The sequence below is a fragment of the Nerophis ophidion genome, linkage group LG19 (genome assembly GCF_033978795.1).
Source record: "Nerophis ophidion isolate RoL-2023_Sa linkage group LG19, RoL_Noph_v1.0, whole genome shotgun sequence".
Lineage (NCBI taxonomy): Eukaryota > Metazoa > Chordata > Actinopteri > Syngnathiformes > Syngnathidae > Nerophis > Nerophis ophidion.
The window spans coordinates 46,067,865-46,080,829 of NC_084629.1; the positions used below are offsets into that span (position 1 = coordinate 46,067,865).

General features: G+C 48.8%; 1 protein-coding gene across 1 annotated transcript in view; it reads left to right on the forward strand.

Moving 5' to 3' along the window:
- LOC133538476 (neuroligin-4, X-linked-like) overlaps positions 1–12,965 on the forward strand; it is a 130,759-nt gene that overhangs the window by 27,967 nt on the left and 89,827 nt on the right. The window lies entirely within an intron of this gene.

The following is a 12,965-nucleotide window of genomic DNA, read 5'->3' on the forward strand; positions in this document are numbered from 1 at the left end:
GTCATCCATGTCTTTGTGCACTGGTGCACAGTCATGTTGGAAGAGGAAGGGGTTCACGCCAAACTGTTCTCACAAGGCCGGGAGCATGGAATTGTCCAAATTTTTTTGGTATCCTGGAGCATTCAAAGTTCCTTTCACCAGAACTAAGGGGCCAAGCCCAACTCCTGAAAAACAACCCCACACCATAATTCCTCCTAAATAAATGTATTTAAACTAAATTCACAGAGGGAATGAGTAAAGGAAATTAAACCAGCTCAAATATCATAATCGGCGGTCACTCGAAGCGAGTATGATGATCCTCATGGTAGGGGTGTATCCCTTTGTGGAAGATATACCTACAAACGAGGCAAAATGATGCAATATGTAAATGCAGCTAGCCTAAATAGCATGTTAGCATGGATTAGCTTGCAGTCATGCACCCACTAAATATTCCTGATTAGCACCCCAGCAAGTCAATAACATCAACAACGCTCACCTTTGTGCATTCACACACAGCATAAAACGTTTGGTGTACAAAGTGAGACAATTTAGAGGCCATCAAACACGTCTTTTTGTGGCGGCGGCAGCGAAAGTTGTAAACCTAAACCAAATTGTTGCGTCACAGTCCACACAACGGTGAGTTCAAGGCCCGTTGGAATTAGTAGGACAAAATGGCGCTCGCCAAACAGTCTCATCAGTGAAGCATAAACAGAAATGTATTAAGCAGTGGGCTTTCTATTTCTACATGTGATTAGCACTCCAACAAGTCAATAACATCAACAAAACTCACCTTTGTGCATTCAAGCACAGGATAAAACGTTTGGTGGACAAAAAGAGACAAAGGAGTGGCCATCAAACACGTTTTTTTGTGTCAGCGTCGGCGAAAGTTGTAAACGAAAACAAACTGTTGAGTCACAGTCTACACAACGGTGAGTTTAAGGGCTGCAGAAATTAGTAGGACAAAACGGCGCTCGCCAAATACTCTCATCAGTGAAGCATAAACAGAAATATATTAAGCAGTAAGCTTTCTATTTCTACATGTGATTTGCACTCCAACAAGTCAATAACATCAACAGAGCTCACATTTGTGCATTCACGCACAGCATAAAATGTTTGGTGGACGAAATGAGACAAATGAGTGGGCATAAAACACGTCCTTCTGTGGCGGCGTCGGCGAAAGTTGTACACGTACACAAACTGTTGCGTCACAGTCTACACAACGGTGAGTTCAAGGGCCGCTGAAATTAGTAGGACAAAACGGCGCTCGTCAAATACTCTCATCAGTGAAGCATAAACAGAAATATATTAAGCAGTGGGCTTTCTATTTCTACATGTGATTAGCACTCCAACAAGTCAATAACATCAACAAAGCTCATCTTTTTGGATCCACGCACAGCAAAAAATGTTTGGTGGACAAAATGACACAAAGGAGTCGCCATAAAACACGTCTTTCTGTGTCAGCATCAGCGAAAGTTGTAAACAAAACAAACTGTTGAGTCACAGTCTACACAATGGTGAGTTTAAGGGCTGCAGAAATTAGTAGGACAAAACGGCGCTCGCCAAATACTCTCATCAGTGAAGCATAAACAGAAATATATTAAGCAGTGGGCTTTCTATTTCTACATGTGATTAGCACTCCAACAAGTCAATAACATCAACAAAGCTCGCCTTTGTGCATTCACACACAGGATAAAATGTTTGGTGGACGAAATGAGACAAAGGAGTGGGCATAAAAACACGTCTTTTTGTGGCGGCGTCGGCAAAAGTTGTACAAGTAAACAAACTGTTGCGTCACAGTCTACACAACGGTGAGTTCAAGGGCCGCTGCAATTAGTAGGACAAAACGGCGCTCGCCAAATACTCTCATCAGTGAAGCATAAACAGAAATATATTAAGCAGTGGGCTTTCTATTTCTACACGTTATTAGCACTCCAACAAGTCAATAACATCAACAAAGCTCACCTTTGTGCATTCACGTACAGCATAAAACGTTTGTTGGACAAAATGAGACAAAGGAGTAGCCATTAAACACATTTTTCTGTGTCAGCGTCGGCGAAAGTTGTAAACGTAAACAAACTTTTGAGTCACAGCCCACACAACGGTGAGTTCAAGGGCCACTGGAATTAGTAGGAACAAAATGGCGCTCGCCAAATACTCTCATCAGTGAAGCATAAACAGAAATATATTAAGCAGTGGGCTTTCTATTTCTACAAGTGATTAGCACTCCAACAAGTCAATAACATCAACAAAGCTCACCTTTGTGCATTCACGCACAGGATAAAACGTTTGGTGGACAAAATGAGACAAAGGAGTGGCCATAAAACACGTCTTTTTGTGGCGGCATCGGCAAAAGTTGTACAAGTAAACAAACTGTTGCGTCACAGTCTACACAACGGTTAGTTTAAGGGCCGCAGAAATTAGTAGGACAAAATGGCGCTCGCCAAATACTCTCATCAGTGAAGCATAAACAGAAATATATTAAGCAGTGGGCTTTCTATTTCTACATGTGATTAGCACTCCAACAAGTCAATAACATCAACAAAACTCACCTTTGTGCATTCACGCACAGCATAAAACGTTTGGTGGACAAAATGAGACAAAGGAGTGGCCATAAAACACGTCTTTCGGTGGCAGCGTCGGCGAAAGTTGTAAACAAAAACAAACTGTTGAGTCACAGTCTACACAACGGTGAGTTCAAGGGCCGCTGGATTTAGTAGGACAAAACGGCGCTCGCCAAACACTCTCATCAGTGAAGCATAAACAGAAATATATTAAGCAGTGGGCTTTCTATTTCTACATGTGATTTGCACTCCAACAAGTCAATAACATCAACAAAGCTCACATTTGTGCATTCACGCACAGCATAAAATGTTTGGTGGACGAAATGAGACAAATGAGTGGGCATAAAACACGTCTTTCTGTGGCGGTGCCGGCGAAAGTTGTACATGTACACAAACTGTTGCGTCACAGTCTACACAACGGTGAGTTCAAGGGCCGCTGGAATTAGTAGGACAAAACGGTGCTCGCCAAATACTCTCATCAGTGGAGCATAAACAGAAATATATTAAGCAGTGGGCTTTCTATTTCTACATAAGAATAGCACTCCAACAAGTCAATAACATCAACAAGGCTCACATTTGTGCATTCACGCACAGGATAAAACGTTTGGTGGACAAAATGAGACAAAGGAAGAGCCATAAAACACGTCTTTCTGTGACAGTGTCGGCGAAAGTTGTAAACAAAAACAAACTGTTGAGTCACAGTCTACACAACGGTGAGTTTAAGGACCGTTGGAATTAGTAGGACAAAACAGCGCTCGCCAAATACTCTCATCAGTGAAGCATAAACAGAAATATATTAAGCAGTAAGCTTTTTATTCTACATGTGATTATCACTCCAACAAGTCAATAACATCAACAAAGCTCACCTTTGTGCATTCACGCACAGGATAAAACGTTTGGTGGACAAAATGAGACAGAGGAGTGGCCATTAAACACGTCTTTCTGTGACAGCATCGGTGAAAGTTGTAAACATAAACAAAATATTGAGCCAATGATGAGTTCAAGGGCCACTGGAATTAGTAGGACAAAACGGCGCACAATTTTTCACTCCATTTTTTTTTCAATTTCCATACATTTTTGAAAAAAGCTCCAAGGAGCCACCACGGCGCCGCCAAAGGGCCGCATGAGGACCAAGAGCCGCGGGTGGCCGCCCCCCCGCTGTGTAGTTTTACCAGCATGCACTTGCTGCCCCTGATGGTTCATAATTCTCCCACCGAGTGATATTAAAAGTGATCTAAACAGGAAAAAGAAGCCGCGTCCGTGTGCTTGGTTGAATAATTAAAAAGCACATATTTTATATTCCTGCTTTTAGTGCAGTTCCACATGCAAATCATTAAGATCATTTCCTCCGGCGCGGGAAGTGCACGCCTCTGCTGAGACATATATACATGCAGAAGTGTTCAAATATTTAGTTTAAAAAAAAAAAAAGACGTGATGGAAGTTTGTGAACGGCAAAATTCGGACTTTCAGGTTTGTAAAATAGCTTATCTTTAATGACTATTCCAGGATATGTTTTTTGGCAACACTTTAGTACGGGGAACACATTTTCAACATTAATTAGTCGCTTATTAACATGCAAATTAGTGACATATTTCTCTCTTAATAATTCATTATTAAGTACTTATTAATGCCTTCTCCTGCATGGCCTTAATATACAAGCAGTAAGCCATTAACTGTGGGACGGCGTGGTGCAGACGGGAGAGTGGCCGTGCCAGCAACTTTAGGGTTCCTGGTTCAATCCCCAACCTCGTCACGTCCGTTGTGTCCTTGAGCAAGACACTTCACCCTTGCTCCTGATGGTGGTTAGTTAGGGCCTTGCATGGGTGAATGTGGACATAGTGTCACAGGGCTTTGTGCCAATCAAGTATAACCCATTTAACTAAGTGAAGTGAATTATATTTATATAGCGCTTTTCTCTAGTGACTCAAAGCGCTTTAACATAGTGAAGCCCATTATATAAGTTACATTTAAACCAGTGTGGGTGGGTAAAGTGTCTTGCCCAAGGACACAACGGCAGTGACTAGGATGGCGGAAGCGGGGATCGAACCTGGAACCCTCTATTTGCTGGCACGGCCGCTCCACCAACCGAGCTATACTGACCCAAGGAGTTTTCCCTCAATATAAAAATGCGAGCCATCACCTCCCTGCTTGAATTGAGGGTTAAATCACCCCAAAAAATTATTCCCAGGCGCGGCCACTGCTGCTGCTCACTGCTCCCCTCACCTCCCAGGGGTGTGTCAAATGCAGAGGACGAATTTCACCACACCTAGTGTGTGTGTGTGACAATAATTGGTACTTTAACTTAAACCAGTGTGGGTGGCACTGGGAGCAGGTGGGTAAAGTGTCTTGCCCAAGGACACAACGGCAGTAACTAGGATGGCGGGAGCAGGGATCGAACCTGGAACCCTCTATTTGCTGGCACGGCCGCTCTACCAACCGAGCTATACCGCCCCGAAGAGTCTTCCCTCAATATAAAAATGCGAGCCATCACCTCCCTGCTTGAATTGGGGGTTAAATCAGCAAAAAATGATTCCTGGGCGCAGCCACTGCTGCTGCTCACTGCTCCCCTCAAATGCACAGGACGAATTTCACCACACCTAGTGTGTGTGTGTGTGTGTGTGTGACAATCATTGGTACTTTAACTTAAACTTAAACCAGTGTGGGTGGCACCGGGAGCAGGTGGGTAAAGTGTCTTGCCCAAGGACACAACGGCAGTGACTAGGATGGTGTAACTGGGGATCGAACCTGGAACCCTCTATTTGCTGGCACGGCCGCTCTACCAACCGAGCTATACCGCCCCAAAGAGTCTTCCCTCAATATAGAAATGCGAGCCATCACCTCCCTGCTTGAATTGAGGGTTAAATCACCCCAAAAAATGATTCCCGGGCGCGGCCACTGCTGCTGCTCACTGCTCCCCTCACCTCCCAGGGGTGTGCCAAATGCACAGGACGAATTTCACCACACCTAGTGTGTGTGTGTGTGTGTGTGTGTGTGTGTGAGACAATCATTAGTACTTTAACTTAACCCTAACTTGAACTTAAACCAGTGTGGGTGGCACCGGGAGAAGGTGAGTAAAGTGTCTTGCCCAAGGACACAACGGCAGTAACTAGGATAGCAGACGGGGATCGAACCTGGAACCCTCTATTTGCTGGCACGGCCGCTCTACCAACCGAGCTATACCGCCCCAAAGATGGGAGCCATCACCTCCCTGTGTGAATTGGGGGTTAAATCACCAAAAAATGATTCTGGGCACGGCCACTGCTGCTGCTCACTGCTCCCCTCACCTCCCAGAGCTGGGTCAAATGCACAGGACGAATTTCACCACACCTAGTGTGTGTGTGACAATAATTGGTATTTTAACTTAACTTTAACTTAAACCAGTGTGGGTGGCACTGGGGGCAGGTGGGTAAAGTGTCTTGCCCAAGGACACAACGGCAGTGACTAGGATGGCAGAAGCGGGGATCGAACCTGGAACCCTCAAGTCGCCGGCACGGCCGCTCTACCAACCGAGCTATACCGCCCCAAAGATGGGAGCCATCACCTCCCTGCGTGAATTGGGGGTTAAATCAGCAAAAAATGATTCCTGGGCGCAGCCACTGCTGCTGCTCACTGCTCCCCTCACCTCCCAGGGGTGTGCCAAATGCACAGGACGAATTTCACCACACCTAGTGTGTGTGTGTGACAATAATTGGTACTGTAACTTAAACCAGTGTGGGTGGCACTGGGAGCAGGTGGGTAAAGTGTCTTGCCCAAGGACACAACGGCAGTAACTAGGATGGCGGGAGCAGGGATCGAACCTGGAACCCTCTATTTGCTGGCACGGCCGCTCTACCAACCGAGCTATACCGCCCCGAAGAGTCTTCCCTCAATATAAAAATGCGAGCCATCACCTCCCTGCTTGAATTGGGGGTTAAATCACCAAAAAATGATTCCCAGGCGCGGCCACTGCTGCTGCTCACTGCTCCCCTCACCTCCCAGGGGTGTGTCAAATGCAGAGGACGAATTTCACCACACCTAGTGTGTGTGTGACAATAATTGGTACTTTAACTTAAACCAGTGTGGGTGGCACTGGGGGCAGGTGGGTAAAGTGTCTTGCCCGAGGACACAACGGCAGTAACTAGGATGGCGGGAGCAGGGATCGAACCTGGAACCCTCTATTTGCTGGCACGGCCGCTCTACCAACCGAGCTATACCGCCCCGAAGAGTCTTCCCTCAATATAAAAATGCGAGCCATCACCTCCCTGCTTGAATTGGGGGTTAAATCAGCAAAAAATTATTCCTGGGCGTGGCCTCTGCTGCTGCTCACTGCTCCCCTCAAATGCACAGGACGAATTTCACCACACCTAGTGTGTGTGTGTGACAATCATTGATACTTTAACTTAACTTTAACTTGAACTTAAACCAGTGTGGGTGGCACTGGGGGCAGGTGGGTAAAGTGTCTTGCCCAAGGACACAACGGCAGTGACTAGGATGGCGGAAGCGGGGATCGAACCCGGAACCCTCAAATTGCCGGCACGGCAGCTCTACCAACCGAGCTATACCGCCCCAAAGATGGGAGCCATCACCTCCCTGTGTGAATTGGGGGTTGAATCAGCAAAAATGATTCCCGGGCGCGGCCACTGCTGCTGCTCACTGCTCCCCTCACCTCCCAGGGGGTAAACAAGGGGATGGGTCAAATGCAGAGGACAAATCTTACCACACCTAGTGTGTGTGTGTGTGACAATCATTGGTACTTTAACTTAACTTTAACCTGGGGGCAGGTGGGTAAAGTGTCTTGCCCAAGGACACAACGGCAGTGACTAGGATGGCTGAAGCGGGGGTCGAACCTGGAACCCTCTATTTGCTGGCACGGCCGCTCTACCAACCGAGCTATACCGCCCCAAAGAGTCTTCCCTCGATATAAAAATGGAACCCATTAATTGGGGGTTAATTCACCAAAAATCGATTCCCGGGCGTGGCCACCGCTGCTGCTCACTGCTCCCCTCACCTCCCAGGGGGGTATAGGGGTGGTGGGTCAAATGCAGAGAATAATTTCACCACACACGTGTGTGTGACAGTCAATGGTACTTTAACTTTAGTAACCTCAGAACTATTGCTTATTAGTAACCCTAACTCTAACTCTAACCCCAAACCTAACTCTAACCCTTATATTAAGTTAAAGTACACATTTTTGTCACACACACACTATGTGTGGCAAAATTATTCTCTGCATTCGACCCATCATCCTCGATCACCCCCTGGGAGGTGAGGGGAGCAGTGAGCAACAGCGGTGGCCACGCCCGGGAATTTTTTTTGTGATTTAAAGGCCTACTGAAATGAGATGTTCTTATTTAAACGGGGACAGCAGGTCCATTCTATGTGTCATACTTGATCATTTCACGATATTGCCATATTTTTGCTGAAAGGATTTAGTAGAGAACATCCAGGATAAAGTTTGCAACTTTTGGTGGCTAATAAAAAAGCCTTGCCTGTACCGGAAGTAGCAGAGGATGTGCGCGTGACGTCACGGGTTGTGGAGCTCCTCACATCTGAACATTGTTTACAATCATGGCCACCAGCAGCAGGAGCGATTCGGACCGAGAAAGCGACCATTTCCCCATTAATTTGAGCGAGGATGAAAGATTTGTGGATGAGGAAAGTGAGAGTGAAGGACTGGAAAAAAAAAGACTATACAGTGTGAGCGGTTCAGATGTTATTAGACACATTTACTATGATAATTCTGGAAAATCCCTTATCTGCTTATTGTGTTACTAGTGTTTTAGTGAGATTATATGGTCGTACCTGTACAACCTGAAGGTCGGCCCCGCACCTTTCTTCAGCACCAGTCGACGAATGGTGGCAGTGCCCATCTCTGCCCTTCGCAAGGGACCCTCTTCGAAACACGATCTTTCGAATGATCGCTGCAAAAAAAAAAAAAGGCGAGGGCAGTGGGAGCAATTCAGATGTTACTAGACACATTTACTAGGATAATTCTGGAAAAAACTCCTCTCTGAGCTGCTACCTTACCGTGGTAGAGGAGTTTGCGTGTCCCAATGATCCTAGGAGCTATGTTGTCTGGGGGTTTTCATGCCCCCTGGTAGGGTCTCCCAAGACAAACAGGTCCTAGGTGAGTGATCAGACAAAGAGCAGCTCAAAGACTTCTATGGAATTACAACGAAATGAACCCAGATTTCCCTCGCCCGGACGTGGGTCACCGGGGCCCCGCTCTGGAGCCAGGCCCGGAGTTGGGGCACGATGGCGAGCGCCTGGTGGTCGGGCCTGTCCCCATGGGGCCCGGCCGGGCACAGCCCGAAGAGGCAACGTGGGTCATCCCTCCAATGGGCTCACCACTCATAGGAGGGGCCATAGAGGTCGGGTGCATTGTGAGCTGGGCGGCAGCCGAAGGCAGGGCACTTGGCGGTCCGATCCTCGGCTACAGAAGCTAGCTCTTGGGACGTGGAACGTCACCTCACTGGGGGGGAAGGAGCCTGAGCTAGTGCGCGAGGTAGAGAAGTTCCGGCTGGATATAGTCGGACTCACCTCGACGCACAGCAAGGGCTCTGGAACCAGTTCTCTCGAGAGGGACTGGACCCTCTTCCACTCTGGCGTTGCCGGCAGTGAGAGGCGACGGGCTGGGGTGGCAATTCTCGTTGCCCCCCGGCTCAAAGCCTGTACGTTTGAGTTCAACCCAGTGGACAAGAGGGTAGCTTACCTTCGCCTTCGGGTGGGGGGACGGGTCCTGACTGTTGTTTGTGCTTACGCACCAAACAGCAGTTCAGAGTACCCACCCTTTTTGGGTACACTCGAGAGAGTACTGGAAAGTGCTCCTCCGGGTGATTCCCTTGTCCTACTGGGAGACTTCAACGCTCATGTTGGCAACGACAGTGAAACCTGGAGAGGCGTGATTGGGAAGAATGGTCGCCCGGATCTAAACCCGAGTGGTGTTTTGTTATTGGACTTTTGTGCTCGTCACAGTTTGTCGATAACAAACACCATGTTCAAACATAAGGGTGTCCATATGTGCACTTGGCACCAGGACACCCTAGGCCGCAGTTCCATGATCGACTTTGTAGTTGTATCATCGGATTTGCGGCCTTATGTTTTGGACACTCGGGTGAAGAGAGGGGCGGAGCTTTCTACCGATCACCACCTGGTGGTGAGTTGGCTGCGATGGTGGGGGAGGATGCCGGACAGACCTGGCAGGCCCAAGCGCATTGTGAGGGTCTGCTGGGAACGTCTGGCAGAGTCTCCTGTCAGAGAGAGTTTCAATTCACACCTCCGGGAGAACTTTGAACATGTCACGAGGGAGGTGCGGGACATTGAGTCCGAGTGGACCATGTTCCGAACCTCTATTGTCGAGGCGGCTGATTGGAGCTGTGGCCGCAAGGTTGTTGGTGCCTGTCGTGGCGGTAATCCCAGAACCCGTTGGTGGACACCAGCAGTGAGGGATGCCGTCAAGCTGAAGAATGAGTCCAATCGGGTTCTTTTGGCTCATAGGACTCCGGAGGCAGTGGACGGGTACCGACGGGCCAAGCGGTGTGCAGCTTTAGTGGTCGCGGAGGCAAAAAGTCGGACATGGGAAGAGTTCGGGGAAGCCATGGAAAACGACTTCCGGACGGCTTCGAAGCGATTCTGGACCACCATACGGCGCCTCAGGAAGGGGAAGCAGTGCACTATCAACACCGTGTATGGTGCGGATGGTGTTCTGCTGACTTCGACTGCGGATGTTGTGGATCGGTGGAGGGAATACTTCGAAGACCTCCTCAATCCCACCAACACGTCTTCCTTTGAGGAAGCGGTGCCTGGGGAATCTGTAGTGGACTCTCCTATTTCTGGGGCTGAGGTCGCTGAGGTAGTTAAAAAGCTCCTCGGCGGCAAGGCCCCGGGGGTGGATGAGATCCGCCCGGAGTTCCTTAAGGCTCTGGATGCTGTGGGGCTGTCTTGGTTGACAAGACTCTGCAGCATCGCGTGGACATCGGGGGCGGTACCTCTGGATTGGCAGACCGGTGTGGTGGTCCCTCTCTTTAAGAAGGGGGACCGGAGGGTGTGTTCCAACTATCGTGGGATCACACTCCTCAGCCTTCCCCGTAAGGTTTATTCAGGTGTACTGGAGAGGAGGCTTCGCCGGATAGTCGAACCTCGGATTCAGGAGGAACAGTGTGGTTTTCGTCCTGGTCGTGGAACTGTGGACCAGCTCTATACTCTGGGCAGGGTTCTTGAGGGTGCATGGGAGTTTGCCCAACCAGTCTACATGTGCTTTGTGGACTTGGAGAAGGCATTCGACCGTGTCCCTCGGGAAGTCCTGTGGGGAGTGCTCAGAGAGTATGGGGTATCGGAATGTCTTATTGTGGCGGTCCACTCCCTGTATGATCAGTGTCAGAGCTTGGTCCGCATTGCTGGCAGTAAGTCGGACACATTTCCAGTGAGGGTTGGACTCCGCCAAGGCTGTCCTTTGTCACCCATTCTGTTCATAACTTTTATGGACAGAATTTCTAGGCGCAGCCAAGGCGTTGAGGGGTTCCGGTTTGGTGGCCGCGGGATTAGGTCTCTGCTTTTTGCAGATGATGTGGTCCTGATGGCTTCATCTGGCCGGGATCTTCAGCTCTCACTGGATCGGTTCGCAGCCGAGTGTGAAGCGACCGGAATGAGAATCAGCACCTCCAAGTCCGAGTCCATGGTTCTCGCCCGGAAAAGGGTGGAGTGCCATCTCCGGGTTGGGGAGGAGACCCTGCCCCAAGTGGAGGAGTTCAAGTACCTAGGAGTCTTGTTCACGAGTGGGGGAAGAGTGGATCGTGAGATCGACAGGCGGATCGGTGCGGCGTCTTCAGTAATGCGGACGTTGTATCGATCCGTTGTGGTGAAGAAGGAGCTGAGCCGGAAGGCAAAGCTCTCAATTTACCGGTCGATCTACGTTCCCATCCTCACCTATGGTCATGAGCTTTGGGTCATGACCGAAAGGATAAGATCACGGGTACAAGCGGCCCAAATGAGTTTCCAGGGCTCTCCCTTAGAGATAGGGTGAGAAGCTCTGCCATCCGGGAGGAGCTCAACGTAAAGCCGCTGCTCCTCCACATGGAGAGGAGCCAGATGAGGTGGTTCGGGCATCTGGTCAGGATGCCACCCGAACGCCTCCCTAGGGATGTGTTTAGGGCACGTCCAGCTGGTAGGAGGCCACGGGGAAGACCCAGGACACGTTGGGAAGACTATGTCTCCCGGCTGGCCTGGGAACGCCTCGGGATCCCCCGGGAAGAGCTAGACGAAGTGGCTGGAGATAGGGAAGTCTGGGCTTCCCTGCTTAGGCTGCTGCCCCCGCGACCCGACCTCGGATAAGCGGAAGATGATGGATGGATGGATGGAATTCTGGAAAATCCCTTGTCTGCTATTTGTGTTACCAGTGTTTTAGTGAGATTATATGGTACCTGAAAGTCTGAGGGGTGTCTCTGAGGGAAGCCACGTTTCTCGACGAGGCGAAGTGAAGGCAGCCGTTGTGGCCCGGCTGAGCTTTGTTTTCCCTTCCTCCACGGTGGAAGCATCCCACGTTCGGGGGAGGCCGGTCGGCGGAGGCAAGAGAGTCCAAAAATGCCTCTTTTTAGACAGATACACGAGAAACCACGCAAGCTATCTGCTCATGTCTACGGTAAGAGCCGACTTATTACCACCGTTTTCTCACCAAAACCTGCCGTTTGACATGTGGTAGGGAACCGTGTTCGCTCGACCGCTCTGTTGTGAAGTGAAGTGAATTATATTTATATAGCGCTTTTCTCTAGTGACTCAAAGCGCTTTACATAGTGAAACCCAATATCTAATTTACATTTAAACCAGTGTGGGTGGCACTGGGAGCAGGTGCTGCAGAAGCAAGGTGGCCCAAACTTGTCAGGTGCAGAAAAAGTAACTTACTAGCCTATATAAATAAACCATTTATAAATACACATCAGTAGGCTAAATGAACCTCTTCAACATACATTTTGACCGGCATAGCTCGGTTGGTAGAGCGGCCGTGCCAGCAACTTGAGGGTTGCAGGTTCGATTCCCGCTTCCGCCATCCTAGTCACTGCCGTTGTGTCCTTGGGCAAGACACTTTCCATAGTAAAGCTTCACCGTCATCTTTCGGGAATGCAAACAATGAAACACCGGCTGTGTTTGTGTTGCTAAAGGCGGCCGCAATACACCGCTTTCCACCTACAGCTTTCTTCTTTGACGTCTCCATTATTCATTGAACAAATTGAAAAAGATTCAGTAACACAGATGTCCTGAGTACTGTGGAATTATGCAATGAAAACAGATGACGTATAGCTGGGAACAATGCTGGAACAAAATGTCCGCTACAATGCGTGACATCTGCAGGATTTTTCGGCGCAAAATTTAAAATTGCAATTTAGTAAACTAATGTTAATATTTCATCATTGATATATAAACTATCAGACTGCGTGGTCGCTAGTAGTGGCT